This window comes from Lissotriton helveticus, chromosome 10, assembly GCF_964261635.1.
Source record: "Lissotriton helveticus chromosome 10, aLisHel1.1, whole genome shotgun sequence".
Lineage (NCBI taxonomy): Eukaryota > Metazoa > Chordata > Amphibia > Caudata > Salamandridae > Lissotriton > Lissotriton helveticus.
The window spans coordinates 709,324,763-709,337,054 of record NC_136071.1 but is presented as its reverse complement, the minus strand read 5'-3'; the positions used below and the strand labels follow the sequence as shown (position 1 = coordinate 709,337,054).

Here is a 12,292-nt window from a genome sequence, read left to right as displayed (position 1 = left end):
GGCCACTATCCGGATTAGCAAAGGAAAGGAAAGCACTCCCTTCTTTTTCTCAACCAGAGAGACGGAGGTAAGACTGAGGAGACAGTACTTTACATCTATCCTCCGCCTACCCCAAATTAAATGTAAAATGTACTTATTCATAATAGCAAATCACGTTCCTCTACTTATTTGTACAAACAGGACAATTTGTGCTAAAAATCTACTGCACATACCGGTCAGTAAAGTCTTAAGTCTCTTGCAAGGCGGGATCTCGCCACAATAGCATTACCTAATGAAATTTCATCGATCAGTAATCGGAGGCTGTGAGAGGTTAAAGGAGTGGAGTGAGAGTTTTGAAAGTCGTCCGAGGTCCGCTCCCTCTTCAAGAGCCATAGTCAGACCATCTCTCGCAGTATGGCATACAAAAAACTCAGATCACGTACTATATTTATGAAAAGATTAGGAACCGAACAAGCGATAAGGAGGAGTGCCGGAAAGATGGTCCGCCCTCAAAATACCGAATCACTTACCGGAATAACGAAATACTTTACAAAACAAATTACTAAGGACCCGGAGCAAACTCAAACCAATCAAAAAAAAAAAAAAAAAAAAAAAAAAAGGAACAACTGGAGGTCATTAACAGCATAGGGCAAGAAGAAATATTACACAACAAAAGCCCGGTCCAATCAAATATCAAAATTTTAATCACAGAAGCAGAAAAAGTTGACGATCAACAAAATCAGGAAAATTTGGAATTTGACATCACCTGCCCCGACATAAGCTTTAAAGATCTGGTTTTCAACATGGCACACCAAAAGGAAAAATCCAAAATTCAGAACAGCACCCCACTAAAACCGTTTGACCCAGAAGACACTCTCTCGCAAACACCGGATTTCATATTGTTAAAATCCATCGATCCTTCCAACGAAAAAACTTCGGTGTCCAAAGCCCTTGTCATATTGGAAAGAATTTTAGAATCAGTTCTCTCTCATCTAGGGAACATCTTGGAAAACTCTGACCAGATGTTGGACACCCAAATAGGAATGTTAAAACATCTGGTAGAGAAAAAAAGGAGCAAACAACATTTAAAATTATCACAAGCTGGTGAAGTCGAAGAACGACCAATAGAGAGCACATTGGCCACAACAAAAGTTCTACTACCAATAGTAGCAGATTGTCCGTCAACGGCCGACACAGCTACTCAAACCGGTCGAAGCAAACAAAAGATAAAAATGAAAAGAATTCACATAATCAAACCTATTCATTACGAAATCTCTTTAAGGACTCAAAAGAGTCCAATAAGAAAGCACGGACCATAGTATATTATCCAATTTTCAACAAATTAAAGTCAAAATGTCCATCAAAAGGGTTAAACACGACTAAACAAAAAACAATAGAAACCTCAACAAATAGGTCAACAGTCTCCTCTCCTCAGCAAACAACAGTAAAAAAGAGGAGAAGAAATGTTAACTGTCGGAAGCGGGCAAAGAAAAGAGAAAACAGAAGGCCCGAAAAACAGAAGGCCCGAAAAACAAGATTTCCAGAAATACCACCATCTAATCAAACGATCTCAGAAAAAAAGGAAGATCAAGTAATCAACCACACTACGGATGCAAGTGATCAGTTTTCGAACTCAAAGACACAAACAGCAAACTCTTTACCTTTAAATCCCCTCACCCCAAGTTTTGTCCCTAGAAACTCAGAAAGAGAATTATGGACACAAAAGGAAAGCCAACAGCAAGCTCCATCGATTAGGAAGACGTCTATTCAATCACAGACAAATCTTACACGCAGAGTGGAAATTACAGATCTATTTCTCTCTGGCGAAGATCCCCTAAACCGAGAAAGAATAACAAATCTTCTTCAAAGGATACAACCATTACAGGCGCTAGCAAGAAACGACATTAAACTAGTATCTTTTCCAGACAAAACGAAAACGACATCAGCTGTAGAAGAATTTTGGTAGCCATTCATTCCTGCAATCATACTCAAAGAAAAAGAGACCCTTCACAAATTTGGATTTGACGTGGCCCCTGAAAAAGGGATAATAGATCAGACATCAGAAACCCTTTTAATCAGACATCAGCACGTAGTAGCAATCCAACACTGCAATATCAACTGGTCAAACCCTTATAAAGAAGACATTTCAGTCTCAATTACCTACGGAATAAGGCGAAGCTGGACCAAGAATTCTCCGACGCAGGAAAAAAACAGCCACCGAAACACATGGCCATGGATTGCAGAGAACCTTAATAGCAAAAAACAGGGACTCGGAATCAAGCGCCCTTTTTAGCAACGGTCTAACCATCCATTCCTGGAACATCGCAGGGAAAACCCAAGAAAAACTAGCAACAATTATTCAAGGTCGTCCAGGGATAGTGGTTCTACAAGAAACCTGGGCAACCACACATTTTGACCACCCTGACTATTTCGTATATGATACTCCAGCCGAACCGGTTGCCCACGGGCACGCAAAAGGAGGGATAGCAATTCTTCTATCCGAAGAGTACTATTGGGACCAGGAAATCATACCTACACACTCCCAAGAATTTCCAATGTATAAAGATCAAAATAGGGTCAGATAGGACCAAAAGCTTGAATACAATGCTCATTTTTAATGTCTACATTTCCCAGGGAGGAAAAATGGATGCACTAGCGTGAAACATTCTTGAGGACATTGAAAAGGTGGTTGAAAAACAGGATTTCCCGCTAATGTTCCTAACAGGCGACTTAAACTGGCAAATTTCTAACGACTTATTGGAAAAACGGGAGTCAGGAGAAAAAGATCAAGCCCTGGCAATACCAATACCACAATTTCCCTCAGGAACCAAATCAAACAAGAGAGGGAAAATCATTCGATCAACACTTGCTACCCTGAACGGAGTACTACTAAACGGCAACATCGAAGGAGACATTCCGGCTTCCTTCACAAGAAAGGGTAGCCTTAATGCATCAATTCTCGACTACATGATTTGCAGTCCAGGCCTTTTTGGATTAGCCCATCACCTTTACATAAAGTTTGAGAAAGGAAGCGATCATGCTATTCTACAATTAACAACTGGTCTAATATTGAAACAAACATCTCCGCTGCACATAATGGAAGTGCAAAGTACAGCTCTGGTAAACCCAGCTCAAAGTCGGGTAATGTGGAATTCCAGATCTTTTGAAAAAACCATTAAATTAATTGAGAATTCAAATCTATTAACAACTATCCACGATACAAATCCAATAATAAACTTTGAGGCAGTGGCCAAGAAACTTGTCCAATTGTTGCAGGAAAGCGTAAAACGACAAATACACAAAGTAATAAAAGATGGAACACTTTTCTGATACTAGAAAATTGGAAATCAACAAGCTAAAAAACTGTCACAGAAGACAAAAAGTAAAACAAAAACAAAAGTTACAGGACAAAAAATGGGTGGATCTACAGATAGCAGCGACACAAAAGGACAAACGTGCCTATTGGACCATAATAGCGCAAGAAACGGGAACCAAAAAAACCGATAAAAGCAAACCCTGTACCACCTTCAGAATGGGAAGCATACATAACCAATCTATACAAAACAAGTCAAATCTCCAATCGCGACTTAGTAACGCAAACTAATAGAGGACAGGAAAAAAGCACATACATCGAGGTCCCATCACCACCTCCAATAGAATATTACATAAAAAAGGCAAGACCATCGGCTGCAATGGGTCCAGACCAAATTCCTATAATGGTTCTAAAAAACAATCCAAAGGAGTGGAGTAAGCTTCTAGCATGCCTCTCTTAACTACATAATCAGAACAGGGGAAATTCCAAAGTCCTGGAAGGGAAGTACTGTAATTCCAATCCACAAGAAAGGCTCCAGGCTGCTCCCCTGTAATTACCGGCAGATTGCTCTCCTGGACGCAACCGGGAAGATTTTTGCAGCCGCTATCCTAGATCATCTAAAAGAGTGGGCATTTTCAACTGGCTCTATCCCACTTAACCAAGCAGGATTCAGATCCAAACACTCGGTCACAGATAATATTGCAGTACTTCAAACAATATTAGAAAAATATGTGATCAAAATGTCGCAGGTAGCGTATGCTGTCTTTGTAGACTTTACATCCACCTTCGATAGGGTTGACCGCGACAAGCTTTGGAAAAAACTGCAGAAAATTGGAATCCCACAAAATCTTCTCCATCTAATAACATCATTGTACTCTGGGACATGGTGCCAAGTTCAAATGGGGAGGGAGAAGGGTCTTACCTGTCCAATATCAACTCCAAACGGCCTGCATCAAGGGTGCCTTTTAGCTCCCTTATTGTTTTCTCTATATTTGAGTGACCTAACGGAAAACCTTAACCAGGTCAATAACTTCCCAACCTAAGAATGCAACTTTTAAAATCCACTGTATGATGTACGCAGACGATGTAGTAATCCTAGACCTGACCCCATTCGGCCTCCAAAGAAATCTGCTGGCACTCACCAAATACACCGAAGAAAATTATTTAATTCCAAATGTTACCAAAACAAAAATTCTACCATTTACAGTTAAGAAGAGCTACTACAAATACAATTGGTCAATAGGGGGAAAACCATTGGAAATTGTAAAAGAATATATATATCTCGGGAGAACCTTTACTCAGTCTTTGCACAATCAGCCTCATTTGCAACAAATGGGTCGAAATGCCGATGTCCATTTAGGGGCCCTCCAAAGACTTTGTTCCTCGACCGGTCAAAGACACTTCTCTCCTCTGTTACAGGTTTATAGTTCTAAAATCCCTGCCGTTTTATCATATGCAATAGAAAATATTCCAATAAATGAATGTAAACAAATCGACATCAAAGAAGGGAAAATCCTGCGGAAATTTACCAGGATGCCGCAAGCTGTGCCGGTCCAAGCTCTTCGGCTAGAATTATCGCTAGTCAGCTCCTTCGCCAGAGGGATTACAAACATAATCAGATGGGCGTATAACCTGGTTCACGCTGATCAAGGAACCCTAAGAGCACTGTTAAAAGTTGAGACACTTGAACTAGATTCTCCGAAGTATGTTTTTGGTAAAAATCTAAGCAGTGCTTTTAAATTAACAACTGTTACCTTGGACATGTTAAAATCTTGGTCACCAGCCCAGCTGAAACTTTGCTTAAAGCACCTAACCCCAAGGCTAAGCATGAATCTAGACATTCAACATTGTTCCTATCTTTCAACGTATAAACAGTACGCGGACACAATAGTTTAAAAAAAAAAAATGCGACCATATATCCTTTTCAACTTAAATCACGGAGTAAGGCTTGGCATTATTCTACTACGGCTTGTGATACTACCCCTGAAATCACACACTTTTAGGTGGTTGTCAAAAGAAGGAGGGACTAACCTCTGTTACTTATGTAAAGGCGGGGTGCAAGATTTAGAACACGTTCTGTTTGTCTGTCCAAATGCACAAGTTGCTACTTGTGTAACGATATATCTGTAAGAGACATTAGTTAGTGATAGATTCCTTACCTTAGAATATCTCCAGGCGTCAGACTGGATCCGGAAACTTTTGTGTAGCAATACCCCTGCGCGTCGGTAGGTGTCGTCCGCAGCTCTGCCTCTGTCGTCGTCGTTAGCGCCGGAATGACGTCGCCGGAGAACTTAGACGCCGCCCTCGCGCGCTGACGTCAGTTCTGATCCACAGTTTTTCCGCGCCAGATACGCAGAGCCATGATAGAACCAACACTGGTGCCATGAAACTAGGGCCCTAAAAGGGGATGACCTTAACCCTAGATATCGGTTTGCTGAACGGGGAGGATGGGTGGGTCGGTAAGGAATCTATCACTAACTAATGTCTTACAGATATATAGTTACACAAGTAGTAACATGTGCATCTGAAAGAGACACGTTAGTGATAGATTCCTTATCTTAGAATAGATACCCCAGCAATACCAACCCCGGAGGTGGGTCTGCGAACCAATAATCACACCAGAAAGTCCTGGAGGACGGAACGGCCAAAGAAGCCATCTCTCCGGACTGGACTGTCCAGGCAGTAGTGTCTCGCGAACGTGTGCAGCGAGGCCCACGTAGCTGCCTGACAAAAGTCCTGCAAGGGGACTCCTCGGCCCAGGGCAGTAGTAGTCGCCATGGCCCGAGTGGAGTGGGCCCTCAGCCCAACAGGAGGTTCCTTTTTAGCCAAGGAGTAACACACCTGGATGCACAATACGATCCACCGAGAGATGGTCCGCTTGTGCACCGCCCGTCCTTTCTTGGCGCCCACGTAACCAACAAAGAGTTGGTCATCCACCCGGAACTGGCGTATGCGATCCAGATAGTAAGACAGCACACGTTTTGGGTCCAGAAGGTGGAGCCTCTCTTCCTCTTTCGAGGGATGCGGAGGCGGAAAGAAGGTGGGCAAGGTGATGGACTGCCCGATGTGGAAGGCTGTGACTACCTTGGGCAGGAAAGAGGGCCTTGTCCCCAACACAACCTTGTCCGGATGGACAGAAAGGAAAGGAGGTTCGGAAGAAAGAGCCTGAAGCGCACTCACTCTCCTGGCAGAGGTGATGGCAACCAGGAAAGCAGACTTCAGAGTAGGAAGGCGGAGAGGACAGTTATGAAGTGGCTCAAAGGGAGCGCACATCAGATAAGTAAGTACAAGGTTCAAGTCCCACTGAGGCATCACGAAAGGAACAGGAGGGAACATGTGTGTGATGCCCTTCAAAAACCTATTTACAATAGGGGACTTGAACAAAGATGGCTGATCAGGTAGCCTTAGGAAGGCGGAAAGGGCAGAAAGGTAGCCCTTGATAGTGCCCAGAGCAGAGCCCTGCTGGGCTAGAGAAAGAAGGAAGAGGAGAACCTCAGAAAGGGGGGCGAGAGTGGATCCACAGCCTTTGCTGTGCACCATGCCACAAATCTGTTCCACCTGCAGGCGTATACCGACTTTGTGGAGGGACGCCGGACTGCCAGAATGACATTACAGACTTCAGGAGGCAAGTCAAATGGCCTCAACTGTCACCACTCAATCCCCAAGCTTGGAGGTGGAGACTGGACTGGTTCGGGTGGAGGACCGTCCCCTGCTGCTGCGACAGAAGGTCCTCCTGAAGAGGCAGACGAATCGGGGGATCGACAGACATGCTGAGTAGCTCTGGATACCAAAATCTCACAAGGATAACCTGGGCCCGGTCGCGCCTGATCTTCTTCAACAGACTGGGCAGAAGTGGTATAGGCGGAAAGGCGTACAATAGACCGCAACTCCACTCGCGACGAAAAGCGTCTCTGAGCGAGTGCCGCCTTGGAAATTCCAACGCGCAGAACTGATGACATTGCGCGTTCTCTTCTGTGGCGAATAGATCTAACCAAGGCTCTCCCCACTGCTGAAAGAGGCCTTGCGCCACGTCAGAGTTCAGACGCCATTCGTGATCCATCATGCACCGACGGCTGAGTTCGTCCGCCCTGGCGTTCAGAGAACCTGCCAGGTGTTGAACCACCAGGGTCATGCCCTGATGTTCCAGTCACTGCCAGAGGCGCAGAGCCTCCTGGCATAGGGTCCACGACCCCACCCTGCCCTGTTTGTTGCAGTACCACATGGCGGTGGTGTTGTCCGTGAACACCTGCACTACGCTCCCCCGGACGGAGGGTAGGAATGCCTTCAGTGCAAGTCGGATCGCCCGAGCTAAAGAAGGTTGATGTGGAGCTGGGACTCCGTCGGAGACCAAAGGCCTCTGATCTCCGCCTCTCCCATGTGGCCCCACCAGCCCTGGAGGGACGCGTCCGTCACAACTACGTGCTCCGGTTGGGGTAGGGAGAGGGATCTGCCGCTGACCCGGTCCGGGAGCCACCACTGCAACTGTCTTGCAGTGCCCTCCGAGATCAAGACATGGTCGGACAAGTTGCCCTGATGCTGGGCCCACTGATACATCAGGTCCCACTGCAGAGCCCGCATCCGCCACCGGGCGTGATGCACCAGAAGGATGCAGGAGGCCATCAGCCCCAGAAGCCGCAGCGTCAACCTGACCGAGACTCGGGATAAAGGATGAAAGATCGGAATCAGAGCCTGAATGTCCTGAACCCGCTGTTCGGGAGGATAAACCCGAAACTGCGCCGAGTCTAGAACCGCTCCTATGAAGAGGAGCTTCTGAGAGGGACACAGGTGTGACTTCGGCACATTGATGGAGAACCCCAGCAGGTGCAGGAGGTCGGCCGTAGTCTGGAGGTGGCTGACGACTGTCTGGGGCGAGCAGCCTTCAACAACCAGTCGTCGAGGTAGGGGAAGACTGAAACCCCTAACATGCACAGATGAGCTGCGACCACCGCCATCACTTTCGTGAACACCCGTGGGGCGCTGGTAAGGCCGAAGGGGAGCACGGTAAACTGAAAGTGCTCGTGGCCTACCGTGAACCGCAGGTAGCGCCCGTGGGCCGGCAGGACAGGGATGTGGAAATAGGCGTCCTGCAAGTCCAACGCTACCATCCAGTCTCCTGGGTCCAGGGCAGCTAAGACCAAAGTCTGCATCTTGAACTTCTCCTTCCGGAGGAAGCCGTTGACGTTCTGTAGGTCCAAGATAGGGCGTAGGCCCCCTTTGCCCTTCTTGGGTACCAGAAAGTAGTGGGAGTAACAACCACACCCTACTTCTGGCAAAGGAACGCGCTCGATGGCCCCCTTGGCCAAGAGGGCCGTAACTTCCTCTTGCAGAAGTTGCAAGTGATCCCCTGACACGCGGTGGTATTGCGGCGGCATGGCTGGAGGGGTCGCCTCGAAGGGGAGGGAGTAGCCCCTTCGGACGATTTGCAGCACCCACATGTCCGACGGGACAGTGCGCCAGTGGAAGAGGTGATGGCGAACCCTGCCCCCCACTGGCGTCCCATGGGCCTGAAAGCTCAGACTAGGTGGGTTTTGAGGCGGGTGCTGCAGGGGAAGGTGTGGACTGGCCTCGCCCTTGTCCCCGACCGCCGCCACGGCGGTTTCCACAGCCGCCACCGCGCTGTGTAGTAGCCTGCGGTGCGTGGCTGGCAGCACGTGTGGGATTGCCCCTTCCTTGGCCACGAAAGGAGCGAAAGGCACCCGTTTGCTGGCGTGGGGCCGGGAGGCCCAAGGACTTGGCGGTAGCCCTGGAGTCCTTTAAACGCTCAAGCGCATGGTCTGCCTTGTCGCCAAAGAGGCGACGGCCATCAAACGGCATGTCCAGGATGGTGGCCTGGACATCAGCCGAAAAGTTGGCGGTCCTCAACCCGGCGTGGCGTCGAACCGCCACCGTCGTTTCCATCGCTCTGCCCAGTGAGTCTGTGGTATCCAGCCCACACCGGATGGAATAGCGTGCTGCATCACGACCCTCCGCAAGGGCTTGGGCGAGTTTAGTCCGGGCCTCCTCCGGACATTGTGGCAGCATGTCCTCTACCGTGTCCCATGCGGTATTGACTGACCGCAGTCCCAAACTCAGGGACGAGAACACCTTCTTACCGAATTGCTAGTACCTCTTGGATTCCCTATTGGGCGGAGCCGTCGGGAATGCGGTCTGGCAAGTAGAGGCCTGGATGACCAGGCTCTCGAGGGTGGGGTGGGTGGACAAGAAGCAAGGGTCACCCGCAGCCGGGCGGTAGCTTCTGGCCACGTTCCTATCTACAGGCTGACCTGTAGCAGGCTTGGACCAAGTGCCCAAAATAACGTCACACAAGGCCTCAGTAAACGGCAGCAGAGGCTCAGCCGAGCTTGCCTGCGGTTTAAGGACCTCAGTGAGGAGGTTAGTCCTCATGGCCGCGACAGGGAGCTCAAGGGCCAATGCCTTGGCTGCCCGCGTCAACATTACACTGTAGGCCACCCCCTCCTTATGATTATTATGACCATTCTGTAGAAGCTTTCAGTTAGTTGAGATATGAACACCAGATCGGGGCTGTTCATTCCATGTTTTTAGTTGTGTGACCACGATGCGGGATGCCAATAAACACAGGTGAAAGGCTCGTCAAATACTTATATGCCTTCATGAGGTAAAGACTGTAAGGAGAAGCTAAGTGAGGATGCTCAAAATACTAACGGTAATTTAAACGGCGCAATAATCCTAGTTTCAACTCCGGCCACACTCTGAATAAGGTCTGCTTCTTCGACTAAAATGTTGCTGCTTTACTGTTTCAAAGAGGAATGAGTGAGAAAGCTGAATGGAAGAGTCAACACTTGACATATGACACATCTTTTCATGATGGTCAATTTCACAGTGATACGGATGGTGGCAGGCTAAAGGCTGTAGTGGGTTAAAAGTGAAACAACTTTCACAAAAAGTGGAGTTTCAAAAACATTGTAATAAATGGGCCTTATTTTCAAAGGTAAATAAAAAAATATATTTACACGTGTGTATTTACTCCTACAGCAAGGTGTAACTCTTCGTTGTTTTGTTATTCACCATTTCTGAGAGGAGACTTACATCTGGGTGCAGACTTGTGTGTCCACATCCCCACAAACAAAGAAGTTGAGCCTCCTACAACAGAACTGATGAGTGCTATGTTACTACTAGTAACATTTCACCTGTGCGTGGGGATCTCACTGTGGGGAAAGTATAGGACATTTCAAAGTTTAATTTGGAAAATATTAAGGTAAAACAATGTAAAATATTGATCAACCTGGAAATAATAAAATTGTGCACCATAATAACTCAAATTAAATGTATATTAAATATTGATATAATTTTGATACATTGAATAAATGCATACATATTATTTTTAACAAACTGAAAAGTCACCCTCACATCATCTTTATTTTTATTTAGTTAGTACACTTGTGTAAAATTATATTTGTACTAAAGTCAAAAATGTTTTGCACAAAGATTATTTTTTAATTAAGTTTAATAATAATAGTTGAAGAAAACCTTTAGTAAGTAAACATTTTTTTAATCTCACCAACTAATTTAAAGTATTTAACATTAGTTCTTGAGGGGTGTTATTTTAATTCCCTTCTGATAATGTTTCCTATCGGAGAGTGTTGCACTACTACTGGCCATGTGTGTTTCTCGACTTACTCCAAGGCTGAAATGTAGTACACAGGGGCTGTTTTTACACTTTTGGGGCTATAGTAACTTTAAATATTTATTTTGTGAATTACAATTCTATTACCCTTTTGGGGTATATGTTTTGTATTAGCATGCCAATTCCAAACATCCTTAAATTTGCTTAAATCTCCAACATTTAGACCCTCATTAGGAATGGCCCATTTAATTGCGATGGGTGTGTGGTAATGCTAAATAATAACCGGAACAAGTTATAAGTGAGTTCAGAGACTAAAATAGTATTTTATTTCACTTTTTCGGGTTCACAATCCTAGCGGAATCAGATTTTAGCAGGTCTGACAAATACTGGCTCAAACACAGGGCCACATGTAATGAGGCTCCAAGTAACAAATATTTCACAGTTTCCCACCACCGCCACTGATTCCTCGAACATCTACCACTAAATAGTATACCTATACGTGATTTTGGCCCACTGAGTACAAATAAATAACACAACACAATGTTTCAGGAAGTACAAACAAAAAGGGCTATGGTGGTGATTTTGTTTGTTGTGTACGTAAGCACCAAGGTTAAAGATGTTTGTAATTAAAGGAAAGGAGCAAATATCAAACAGGGTTATTCTGTTGTTTTTTATATGGAAATTCATCAGTACATCAAAGAGAGGGAGCCAAATTATAGTGAGTTCTTAGAGGCACATGGTGATAAAGACCCCACCAAGAATCTCACTTCCACCCAAATATTTGCAAATGAAGTTACTAAATCGAAGCCACAACTTCAGGAGTCACAACTGTATGATGTGTGCACACCATATGTGGCAAAATTCCGTGCTTTTTCAGTTTTGTGTTAACTGAACCATGACTGATATTTAAATGTATTTTTTATTTGTCAGGGAAAATATATATGTATATGTATTTTGTAGGAATGGGAATGCTCCCAGCATGGTAACCAAGCCTTAAGTGCCAAATGCAAGTACAATTGGAACCCTCACTTATTTTGGCCCTGGCATAGCACTAATGTAGTGTGTGCCTGGAGGTTGCAACTGCTGCTGCTGACACCTGTCTGCATCTAAAACTGCTGAACATGGGTACTGATGCGCAGTTCCATCTAACAAGTTTACCCGGAGGACCTTGTCGCAAAAGAGGCAGCAAAAGAAGAGTAATTGCTGTGAGGGCTGGAGTACAACCAACATGCACCGCACATCCCAGACTACCATGAGTGATCAGTAGGTAAACCACAGGGTTTATACGCACCTGTGGCAAGTGACAGACACACAGTGGTTCTGCAGCTTAATAGCTTAAAGACATGAGTTGCCCTGAACCAGTGATAACATCTGCACCAGGCTCATATCCCTTACATAGACAAAAGTGTACTGGG

General features: G+C 45.7%; 1 protein-coding gene across 4 annotated transcripts in view; it reads right to left on the bottom strand.

The window, feature by feature from the left end:
• RBM33 (RNA binding motif protein 33) overlaps positions 1-12,292 on the bottom strand; it is a 667,388-nt gene that overhangs the window by 23,310 nt on the left and 631,786 nt on the right. The window lies entirely within an intron of this gene.